At 41.2% G+C, this 13,053-nt stretch overlaps 1 protein-coding gene across 6 annotated transcripts in view; it reads right to left on the reverse strand.

Moving 5' to 3' along the window:
• The window catches only part of PHACTR3 (phosphatase and actin regulator 3), a 205,286-nt gene that overhangs the window by 54,436 nt on the left and 137,797 nt on the right, over window positions 1-13,053 (reverse strand). The gene's annotated exons all lie outside the window — the stretch shown is intronic.

A 13,053-nucleotide genomic window follows, 5' to 3' on the forward strand; every position in this document is an offset into this window, starting at 1 on the left:
GCAATGCATATCTATATTTTAAATACAAGGCTCTAATTCTTGTAAAGCTGTAAGTAAGAATTTTTAAGCTTGGGACAAGAGATAGAAAAGTTGTCCTTAATTGGAGCAAGGAAGGAACAGAGACCCCAGGACAGTAGGGGTGAGGGGTTGGGAGGAAGATGTTCCCACCACAGATCATCTGTAGCTCACCATCATCTGGTCAATCTTCACTGATCATCAATCCAATAAGCATTTATTAAGTACCAGATACACACAGACTTTGAGATAGGTAGAGATAGGAGGAGCAATAGAAAGACAAAAAGCCCTTTTGCCCTCAAGGAGCTTACATTTTAATGGGAGGGGATCTCTCCAGTCTCATGGAAATGAAGCATTACTCTCCTTCCTGTACTACATAGTTGATCTAAACTGGCTTTATTTCTGTTCCTCACTCAATCCACTTTCCTTCTATGGGCTTTTGTATTAGCTGCTCCCAATCCTTCCTCATCTCCACCTCACACAACCCCTCACTTCCTTCCAGACTCAGCTCAAGCATCCTGTTCTAGCCTTCTTTAGTTTCTCCAAACCCCAATGCTTGTGCCCTCCCTCATTCCTTCCTTAACTACTTTGTACTTAATCATCAATTTATTCTGTATATATTTATTTTGTACATATTTGCATATGTACATGTTGTCTTCCCTAATAGCATAAGTTCTGTGAGAATGGGGATAGTTCTGTCTTTTTGTTTTTGTACTTCCAGTACCTGGCCTAGTGACTGGCATATAGTAATCTCTTAATAAATATTTGTAGAATGATGAATATAGTAGTGCCCTCAATTGAAATAAGGCAGAGAGATAATAAGTTCTACCTTGGATCTGATGAGCTTGAGACCCCTAGGAGACATCCAGATGGAGATGTCCAATCAAAAGCAGAACTGGAGTTGAAGCTAGTAAGACCAGATGTAGAGAACTCATAATTATCAGCAAAAGGATGACAAATCAGCCTGTGGGACCTTATGAGGTCACCAAAACAGAGGGGTTAGAAAGCAATGGGGAGAGGACCAAGGACAAAATCTTAGAAGATATTCACGGTGTGAGACAGAATAATGATAGAGGAAAAGAGATTGAGAGGAATAATTAGGCAGAGAGGAGAACTAAGAGAGAGAGAGCTTTGGTATGAAAAACCAAGAAAGAGAGAGTAGTCAAAAAGGAGTGGTCAATGGCCAAAGCTGCAGGGAGGTCAAGAAGAATAAGGGCTACTGAGAAAAAAGACAGTTGGATTATCAATCAAGTGAGCCTTGATAACCATGGAGAAAGCAGTTTCAGTGAGTGGTGAGGTTGGAAGCCTAACTGCAAGGGGTTGAAAAGTGAGTGGGAGGAAAAGTGGAAGCAATAAATATAGAAGGCTTTTTCTTTCTCTTTTTTTTATGAATTTGGCTTCGAAAGAGATGAGAGTCGGCAGATTCCTATTTTAAATAATTACCCTTGCTAAACAAAGTGGTAGCTAGATCTGTGCAAGATCAAACACTCTTATAAAACCACCTACCTCTCCCACCATCATTATCTGAATTCTGGTGTTACTCCAGTCCCACCTATTACTCCCTAGGCCTGATGTTGGAGAAGGCCTAGTCCCAGGAAAGGGGTGATGATAAGGACTTTTCATTGAAGCTTGAAGACAGGGGGAATAGGAGCCTGGCCAAACAGATGCACACCCAAGCGGTCTCACTCCCACCATCCATGTATGGGGAAAGGGTGGCAGAAGAGAGAGAATCAACTTAGTGTACATGCAAAGTACCCAGTATTTTCTTACTCTTGGGGAGGCTAAACGTGGAGGGGAAGGCCCTTCACGGTAGGAGGGGCAGGAGTTTATGGGAATACCCCAAATGAAGACAGATAAGATGCTCCCTCCTGCCCTGCCTCATTCTGCTTCTATAAAGCTTAGGGTAGGGTCCTTCGGTTTTGAGTCCTACCCCATGTCCTCGATGAATATGCTTATTGAGTAGCTTTCCCTGGTTATGGCTAACTGAAACCTTTGTTAACTCTTAAATGACATAGGAGCCATTTTGCTGTTCCTGCTCCACACACAATTTATGAGTGTATTATGGGGAATTCAACTAGCTGACTGATCAGTGTTTCCCTAATAGGGATATTCTACAAAAACAGGTTGAACTGTGTTAAAAAATGGGTAAACCACGACACTTGAAAACATTACTTGGGTGCTACCATAGCCTTTAGAATATCTATAAATCTCAGCTCCATACAATACCTGGCCTTGAAGACCAGTTGGTCCAAAGCTAAATGCATTTCCAGAGAAAGGCAAACTCGAGTCCAGGACGGCTGTATAGAAATTCCATAGCTAACAAATGTCAAAGAGAAAGACATTTTCAGCCCACATATGATAGCATCCAATTTAGTGCAACATAAGTAGTATCCTTTTAATATCACATAGACTATATACAATTGTATTACTATAATATAATTATCATTTTAAATAGAGAGGCAGGATGGCACCATTGGATTTGGGATCAGAGAAGCTAGATTTAAAATTTGGCTCAGTTACTCACTACCTGTGTACCCTTAACTTCTCTGGGTCTTGGTTCCTATTTTGCAATAGTCCTCTGGCATCCTCTTCCCTCATGGGAGGATGTAAGGCTCTCTAATTTACCTGTAAGTCACTCAGCAAACATGTTAATGTGCCGACTAAGTTTCAGGTACCGTGCTAAGCACTACAGATATAAGAAAGGCAAAAGACAGACCCTGCTCTAAAGGAGTTCACAGTCCAACAAAGGAAGCAACATGCAAATAACTGTGAACAAAAAAGTTTTACATATATGTGTATATATATATAATTTGTATGTGTATATGTATATATACGTGTGTGTGTGTGTGATAAATTGGAAAAAATGCAACAGAGGGAAAATACTAGCTTTAAGGGGGATTAAGGGCTTCTGTAAAGTGAGACAGATGCCTCTCAGGACCCTTCTGGCCCTAAATCTATGAATCTATGATTCTATGATGGTTTTTCAATTTCAGAAAAGCTGTGGGGGGGCGGAGCCAAGATGGCGGCTGGTAAGCACGGACTAGAGTGAGCTCCGTACCCGAGTCCCTCCAAAAACCTATAAAAATGGCTCTGAACCAATTCTAGAACGGCAGAACCCACAGAACAGCAGAGGGAAGCAGGGCTCCAGCCCAGGACAGCCCGGACAGTCTCTGGGTGAGCTCTATTCCACACGGAGCTGGGAGCTGGGAGCTGGGAGCTGGGAACCGAGTGGAGTAGAGCCCAGCCTGAGCGGCGTGGACAATCCAGTCCAGAAGCCGGGCGGAGGGGGCCCTAGCGCCCTGAATACGTGAGCAGTTACCAGACCCCTCGACCCACAAACACCAAAGACTGCGGAGAAGGTTAGTGGGAAAAGCTGCGGGAGTGGAAGGAGTTCGCGGTTCGGCTTCCAGCCCCGGGGGCAGCGGAGGTGGGGCAGCTACAGCTGTTGTTACTTCCGGCTCCAGGCCCACCTGGTGGGGGGAATTAAGTGGCGGATCACAGCAGGGGTGCACAGCCTGCCGAAGATCTGAGCCCAGTCTGGACTGGGGGTCCTTGGGGAAGGAGGAGTGCGGCTCTGACAGAGCTGGCACCTCCCCCCCAAACGTAGAACATAGAACTCTGTAATCTACAAGCAGTCACACCCCACTGAAAAACTCAAGGGTCAAGTTAGTTGGTTGGGAATATGGACAGGACGCGAAAACGCGCCCAGATTCAGTCTCAGACTTTGGATTCTTTCTTTGGTGACAAAGAAGACCAAAACATACAGCCTAAAGAAGACAACAAAGTCATAGAGCCTACAACCAAAGCCTCCAAGAAAAACATGAACTGGCCCCAGACCATAGAAGAACTCAAAAAGGATTTGGAAAAGCAAGTTAGAGAAGTAGAGGAAAAATTGGGAAGAGAAATAAGAAGGATGCGAGAAAACCATGAAAAACAAGTCAATGACTTGCTAAAGGAGACCCAAAAAAATACTGAAAAATACACTGAAGAAAACAACACCTTACAAAATAGACTAACTCAAATGGCAAAAGAGCTCCAAAAAGCCAATGAGGAGAAGAATGCCTTGAAAGGCAGAATTAGCCAAATGGAAAAGGAGGTCCAAAAGACCACTGAAGAAAATACTACTTTAAAAATTAGATTGGAGCAAGTGGAAGCTAGTGACTTTATGAGAAATCAGGATATTATAAAACAGAACCAGAGGAATGAAAAAATGGAAGACAATGTGAAATATCTCCTTGGAAAAACCACTGACCTGGAAAATAGATCCAGGAGAGATAATTTAAAAATTATTGGACTACCTGAAAGCCATGATCAAAAAAAGAGCCTAGATACCATCTTTCAGGAAATTATCAAGGAGAACTGCCCTGATATTCTAGAGCCACAGGGCAAAATAGAAATTGAAAGAATCCATCGATCGCCTCCGCAAATAGATCCCAAAAAGAAATCTCCTAGGAATATTGTTGCCAAATTCCAGAGCTCCCAGATCAAGGAGAAAATACTGCAAGCAGCCAGAAAGAAACAATTTGAATATTGTGGAAACCCAATCAGAATAACCCAAGATCTGGCAGCTTCTACATTAAGAGATCGAAGGGCTTGGAATGCGATATTCCGGAGGTCAATGGAGCTAGGATTAAAACCTAGAATCACCTACCCAGCAAAACTAAGTATCATGTTCCAAGGCAAAATATGGACTTTCAATAAAATGGAGGACTTTCAAGCTTTCTCAGTGAAAAGACCAGAACTGAATAGAAAATTTGACTTTCAAACACAAGAATCAAGAGAAGCATGAAAAGGTAATCAAGAAACGGAAATTGCAAGGGACTTACTAAAGTTGAACTGTTTTGTTTACATTCCTACATGGAAAGATGATGAGTATGATTCATGAGACCTCAGTATTAGGGTAGTTGAAGGGAATATGCATATATATATATGCATATATATATGTTTATGTATATATATAAGTGAATGTGTATGTATGCATGTATCTATGTGTATATGTATGTATGTGTATGTATGTGTATATATATATATATGTAAAAGAGAGAGAGCAGACACAGGGTGAGTTGAGGATGAAGGGAAGATAGCTAAAAGAAATAAAATGAAATTAAGGGATGAGAGAGTAACTTACTGAGAGAGGGAGATAGGGAGAGATAGAATGGGGTGGATTATCTCCCATAAAGGTGGCAAGAGGTAGGGGAGTGGGCAGGTGAGGGGGGAATGAGTGAACCTTGCTCTCATCAGATTTGGCCTGAGGGGGAATACCATACATACTCAGTTGGGTATCTTACCCCACAGGAAAGAAGAGGGAGGAAGATAAAAAAAAAAAATAAAAGGCAGGGGGATGATGGAGTGGAGGGCAGATGGGGGTGGAGGTAATCAAAACAAACACTTTGGAAAGGGGACAGGGTCAAGGAAGAAAATTCAATAAAGCGGGATGGGTTGGGAAGGAGCAAAATGTAGTTAGCCTTTCACAACATGAATATTGTGGAAGGGTTATACATAATAATACATGTGTGGCCTAGGTTGAATTGCTCAACTTCTTAGGGAGGGTGGGTGGGAAGGGAAGAGGGAAGGGAATTTGGAACTCAAAGTTTTAAAATCAGATGTTCAAAAACAAAAAAAGTTTTTGTATGCAACTAAAAAATAAGATACACAGGCAATGGGGCGTAGAAATTTATCTTGCCCTACAAGAAAGGAAGGGAAAAGGGGATGAGAGGGGAGGGGGGTGATAGAGGGGAGGGCTGACTGGGGAACAGGGCAACCAGAATATACGCCATCTTGGAGTGGGGGGGGAGGGCAGAAATGGGGAGAAAATTTGTAATTCAAAATGTTGTGAAAATCAATGCTGAAAACCAAATATGTTAAATAAATAAATTGCATTAAAAAAAATAAAAAAAATTTAAAAAAAAAAAAAGAAAAGCTGTGTCCTTTTTAAAAATTGTTGCTCCCCATGTATATTTGAGGCTTTGCCTGTAGCTGCTTTGACATCATTGTCTTCCTCTGGATTTGTGTCTTAATCTTCCTTGTCACCATAGTAATTGGTTATGGTCAGATTATTTTGTTGTTGTTGTTTGCTCATTTTTTCCAGCCTGTTTCTTGACTTTGAGCTCTATGTTAAATTTGAGTTCTACCCCATGGTAGAGGGGACACTATCCCAAACTTCAGGCCTTTTGTGCTTCTATTTCCAGAGCTAGCCTTTTTGGTGCTTCTAAGATGGTGTGATCTAAGGAGAGGTATGGTCACTGTTCTCCTGACCTGTGCTCTGGTCTTTACCCAGGAAGGAACCTTTTTCCCCTGTAGCCACCAGAGCTAGCACTCTTCCTGGCCCTGGGCCTGTGACCAGGTCTGCTGCTCTCCTTCAGCCACAATTGCCAGTACTCTCCTCTGTCTTGTAATTGAGACCAGGATCCCCACCCACCCCCATGATCGATCACAATCTCTGCCCTGGAACCATGACCTGGGCCCCTGCTCTCCTGTGGCTACAAATACTATTGCTCCTTTTGGCCCTGGGACTGCACTTGGCACTGTGTATGGGCAATGCAACAGGGTCCTGAACCTAGAGCCAGCAAACAGTCCCTGGAAATTTCCTTCCAACAACTTGTCCAACCCTTCCACTCTCCATGGGCTGAGAGCTCCTGAAGCTGAGGTGACTGCCAATGTAGCAGCCTCCAAGGTCTGCCGCTGGTATTAGGGCTGGCCTGCACTGTGCAGTCTACACTGTGCTCCAGGCTCAACCACCACTCTGGTGAGACAGAACTTTCCTGCTAACTTCCCAAGTTGTGACCTGAAAAATAGTTTCACCTGAACTTTTGTTGATTTTGACACTCTAGAATTTAATCTGAAGTCCTATTTCATGGTTGCTTGGGGAGAAACTTGTGAAAGCTAAGCTGAATGCTTCTCTACTCCATGATTTCGGCTCTTGAGTTGGATCTTGAAATGACTACACCCATCCCCTATGTAGTATTGAGAGTACATGGGCAATATATTTGTTTTACTGTATGCTTATTCATATACTCCCACATGCACACACATATCTTTTGGGGTCCTTAAATGTTTTAGGGATTTGAGGGTGAGTTCAAGTAAACAAAATGAGATACTTAGTCATTGAGCTTAATAATTTTTATAAAAGAAAGTTAAGTATTTCTACAGCAAAGATTCAAAAGTGCAAGCATGTGTGTACACACACTCACATACACACCCCAGTCTTTTATACCCAAATAAACTGTATTAAAACTGACAGAGAAGAAGTGAAGGAGGAGACAAATTCAGGGGAATAACAATCACCACCTTACACGCTTTTAGAAAGCAAAAGCCACTGCATTCCAAAGCCCTAGGCACCAATGGAAGATTAATAATCAGTGAAGGATGCTTAAAGCAAATACAACAACAAGTCAATTAGGAAAGGATGGCACATCGCTATGGTTACGAGGGGATGGTTTATTTAGAGAAAAATGGCCCCAAAACCTCCCAAACCAAACCAAAAATCTCTTAAAGGAGACAGCATTCAGGAAAATGAATTTAATTAAATTATTTTTAGAGAGAGATTAAAAGGAACAGTATCAAACCTAACAGCAAACCAAGAACAAGACCTTTTTTTTCAATTATAATACAGTGCAAGTAGTCAAGAGGCAATGGGCTCAAATTCTCGCTCTGACACTTACTTTCTAGCTTTTGACCACAATCTCAGATTCCTGAACTCTAAAATTAGTATCATAATATTTGCAGTACTTTCCTCCTCAAAGGGTTGTTATGAAGATCAGGTGGGAATATACACAGAAAGGATTTTGTGAACTAGGACTTAGAAGTCTATTTAGACTTAACAGTTTGTGATCCTGTAATAGAATAGGACAAACAAACCAAAAAAAAGAGCTGTTTAAAAGCACCTGCTTGGGACTGACTCCAGAAAAATTCATTCAGTCAGTTCATCCATTCATTCAAATGTTTGCTGAATGCTACTATATACTAGGCTCTGTGCCCTGAAGGATGAATGGCAAAGATGAATAATACAGGAGACTTCTCTTTACAGAGCTTATAGACTTGAAAAGAAGATATGCATACAAATAACTATAATTCTAATTTGAGCATAAGAGCCATGTGGAAGATTTCAACAGAGACAGACAGATACAGGGGTGGGGGTGGGAGGTGACAGGGGGGGACATTCTGGGTATGGAATATTTTATGAGAAAAGGTAGAAAAGAATAAATCAAGAACACAATAGATACATAAGGCCAAAAAAAGGCGATTATGGAAAGGAAAGGAGAGATTATATTCACTCCTCCCCCTTTCCCTCAAGGACCAGTTCAAGTGCCACCTTCTCCTTTCTAGCTGGAAATTATTATTCTCTCTCTCTTTTTAAATTGTACTGTGTCCAGATTTCTCTTTTCCCCATCCCATTCTCTTTTCCATCCTACTTATTTAGACATATGCTATATCTCTCCCCACCTCCATTCCCCTACAGGAGTGCAAATTCCATGGAAGGATGGCCTGTGTTTTATATCATGTTTGTGCTCCCAACATCCAGCACAGTGCTCTACATAGAGTAGACAATCAATCAATAAACATTTATTAAGCGCCTACTGTGTGCCAGGCACTGTGCTATAATCAATATTTGAATTCAATTGAACCAAATTCAAGATCCAAAGCATCTTGCTGTAACTAATTTGTGATATCAAAGAACTGCTTCCCCCTCTCCCAATAGTATAGCTCAAGGATATGAGAAACATATTTATCTCAAGATATAAATGACTGATGAGGCTTAATGCATTACCACCTTAGTCAAGCATTTATTGAGGGCTTAACTATGTAGGATCTCACTTATGAGTCCCAAGAGGTAGCTGCATTTTAATGAAGTGCAAAGAATCAAATCAAAGGAATGAATGGCTGAATTTCAATCAGCAAGCTGGCAGGGGAAGCATTCAGGGGAAATAGGGTGCAACTTCCTAGCCGTTCTGATATCGTACCATTTATTATGTCATACAACTGACTGATAATGTCAGCTATCAGTCTCCCCAAAGCTCACCTGAAAGGGAAATATCATCACATGGAAACAAAATGTGAGCAATGCAATTACTCTCTGAAAAGAGGACATCAGGGAATCACAGGATCCCAGAATTAGAAAGGACCACAGAGGGCAACTAGTCCAACCACCTTCCTGGATTCCTTTGAATAGAAACCCATTACCTCCTAAGGCAGCCTATTCTTCTTTGGAACAACTGATTGTCAAATCTCAGAGTTAGAAGGGACTGCAACAGTAATATAACCTAATTTATAGCTGAATAATTATTCCACCTATATCACAGCATCATCCAGCCTTTACTTGAAGTGACTATTGGAAAGGTGTTTCTTATTTTGTTCCTAAGTCTGCTCTTTGCTCCTAATTCTGCCTTGTAGCCAGGCTTAACAAAGTGAGTATCCTAGCTGGTGCAGCGAATAGAGCACCAGGCCTAGAGTCAGGGAGACCTGAGTTCAAATCATGACCTCATACACTTACCAGCTGTGTGACCACACGCAAGTCATTTGATCTGTTTTTCTTGGTTTCCTCAACCGTAAAATGGGGATAATCATAATACCCACCATGCAGGGTTGCGGTGATGATCAAATGACATAATAACTATAAAGCACTGGGCACCGTGCCTAGTACACGGTAAGTGCTATGTGAGTGTTAGCTATTACTATTACTGTTATTTCACATAGCATGAAGATTTGTCATTGTGTGACTATCCTTCCTCATGAGCCTGGCTTAAACGAGCTGGTTTGTACCTTGTCTAAATTTTCTCCCCCAGCTTAGTACTCTCCAGAAGAAATTAAGTGAGAACTTTATCCTCAGATCTGGGCTCTGACAGAGGAATAGAGAGGGAGAGGAGCAGGTTTACATCAGCCTCCTTGGGCTTAACAAGGTACCCGTGATATTGTTCTCCCTCAGGCATCTCATAAACATGAGACTTTATTGGTCGAGTTCTGGGAAAGAGGGGGAGGTAGTGAAGTATCTCATAGCTCCCAGCACACTATGTTCAGGAAAAGTTTTGTTCTGCTCTCCTGTGCTCATAAAAAATGATAAGCAAGAAAACAAGGTAGACTGAGGAATATAATGGACCCTGAGCTTTGCAAATTCACTCCAGGATGTTGGAATCTAGCCATTCCAGACTAAAAGAAACTCTATCTAATATGAAATTTGGAAATATGCTACAGATAGAACTAAAGTCAACTAAAGAGGAAAAACTGGGTACATGTAGGTACAATAGCCCCATGAGTTTAGAGTCGATTCATAGAATTCTAGAATCCCAATGGGACTTCACCTTAGCTTCATATCTGAGGCAAGAATCATCTCTTCAATATCTCTGGCTAGAAATCATACAACCTACATTAAAATTTCCAGGGATGATGAATGAATTACCTCCTGCCCAATTCTACATTTGAACTGTCCTAATTTTTAGAAAACCTTTTATTATGTCAAGCTGAAATACGATTCTGCAACTTTTATTCATTGTTATATTCTAAGCCCACAGCCTAATCAGTGCAGGTGAACCACCAAGGGGACATATGCATGTTGTAGCCATAAAAGACTAAAGCTTTGAGGAGAAAGGTTCCATTAGAACAAGAAACTGTCATCACTCCCTATACCTTCCCTCCTATACTGACTTCTAAGCCTGAAAAATCTTCATTACCACATTCCAACATTCAACTTCTCATTTACATCTCTACCCTTCACATCTCAGGACTTCTGATATATCCCAGTTACCATTTCAAGCTAGCCCCTGGTTTATACTGTCTGGAGTCCTGAATTGGACAGCTCCTCTTTTTTTTCCACCAGAAGAGAATTGAGAATCCATCCCTCTTATATCTCCCCAGTGAATACCCCAATTATTAGTACACATTCAGCCCCTGTAAAGAAGAAAACAGGTCCTGGGAGAAAACTCACCTGTATGGCATCCAAGGCAGATCCAATGACCTTTCTGACATTGTCTCTTTTAATTCCCATGTACTCTTTGCTGTATCCAAACTCTAACTGAAAGGAAAGGCATTCTTATTCCTCTATCCCTTTGCTAATCTGTCCTCTTATCATAGAATGTCTTCTTTCTTTCTCTTCACTTGTAGAATTCATACTTATCCTTAAAAGCCCATGGGAATGCAATCTCCTCAAGGAAGTTTCTACCTTGAATGGTAGAGACCTCCTCTCTCATCTGGTACTACATCTGGCAATTCTCTAATTCATTTATAATACAATAGTGTGTTAATACTATCTGTACAATTTATATTTCTGCTACACTGTAAACTCTTTGAAGACAAGAACTGTATCTTATTTAAACTTTAGATCTCCCTCAGCACTTGGCACAGTGCTCTGCAAACAGTAGGTATTTAATAAATGTTTATTGCCTTTTATCATATCTGCCCTAAGTCTTCTTTTCCTATAGGCTCAACATCCCCAGTTCCTTGAATTGATTCTCAAATGTCAGTTTTCAGTCCATTCTCCATTATGGCTTCCCTTCTCTCAATATGCTTCAACTTATCAATGTCCGCCCTAAAATGTGCCACTAGAACGAGGTACAGAACTACAAGCGTGTTTTTACTAGAACACAGTGTAGTGGTGCTAATCCATTTCTATCCTTCCCCAAAAAACCACCTATTCCACTTCCAAATTTCCCTGTTACTTTAGAAGGTACCACCATCCTTCCAGTCACCTAAGTTTACAACCACAGGCCTCAATTCTTCACTCTCACCACATACTAGCTGTGAAACATTGCCATTTCTATCTCTACAGCATCTCTTCTCTACATGTCCTTCTTTCCATCTACAAATCCACTCTCCTAGTTCAGGCCCTCACCATCTCTTGTCTGGACTTCTGTAATAACCTCCTATGTTTTCTCCCTGCTTCAAGCTTCATTTCCTTCTAATCCATTACTCTACACAGGGGTCAGAGTGATTTTCCTCTAGTAACAAATATAAATGCCCCTCTTTGGAAATTTGAAAATTCTTTACAATCTGGACCCTTTCCATCATTCCAGCTTTACGCCACATTTCTCACCTCTACACACTCTACACGTCAGCCACCTTGGCCTATTGTTGTTACTCACACCTGATTCTCCATCTCCTCTTTCCACTACCCATTTCCCATGCCTAGGATGCATTTCTTCCTCACCTCTGCCTCTTGTAATTCCTGGTGCCCTTCAAGACTCAGTTCAAGTGCCTTCTTCTACATGAAGCCTTTCTTGACTCCCCTAGCTACTCCTGCCTTCTCTCCCCAAACTACCTTATATTCATTTGGTATATGTTCTGAAAATCCTTGCATATATGTACATACTGACTCCCTCCCCACACCCACCCCCCATGCCATGTTTCAATGGAAGCTCTTTAAAGGCAGAGAACATTTGGCCTCTGTCTTTAACACTAATGCTTACACAGTGCCTGCCACATGTTAGGTGTTTCATAATATTTTGTTGGTTGGTTGATTAATTATGTTGTTTACTCAATTTGATCTTGCAAGTTGACTTAATCGTCCTCAATGTATTTTTCATATAAATCATTATCTACTCACCATCTTCCCCATTCTGTAGAGTTGATTTTTTTGGAACCAAAGACATGCTTCCGTATTTATATACCTCTTAAATTTCACTGTATTAGGTTCATCCTATTATGATCTCAATTCTTTCATTCAACTATTTGTTAACTCTTCTAGGTTCATGACATCTGACAAGTGGAGAGTCAAGACACATATATTCAAGTCACCCATAAAATGTAGAACCAAGGCCATGAACAGATTCAAGGAGCACTCACCCCTACATGAACTGATCCAGTCCACAATTAAACAATGAGCCAACTCTTAGATGCTTCAAAAAATTTCACTTTTGTACATATTTTGCCAGCCAATCTGCATGATGATGAGGAAATTTCACATTTGCAGTGCACCCAAGCTGGGGCCCAAAATATCTCATGGGTGCCTGAGGCATCCAGTCCATTGTCACTACATTCAAATGACTTCCCACACAACAGCTTACCAAAAGTCTCTCTCTCATTTAGAGAAACTGTTCAAGGGATAATGTG

The sequence above is a fragment of the Trichosurus vulpecula genome, chromosome 3 (assembly GCF_011100635.1).
Source record: "Trichosurus vulpecula isolate mTriVul1 chromosome 3, mTriVul1.pri, whole genome shotgun sequence".
Taxonomy (NCBI): domain Eukaryota; kingdom Metazoa; phylum Chordata; class Mammalia; order Diprotodontia; family Phalangeridae; genus Trichosurus; species Trichosurus vulpecula.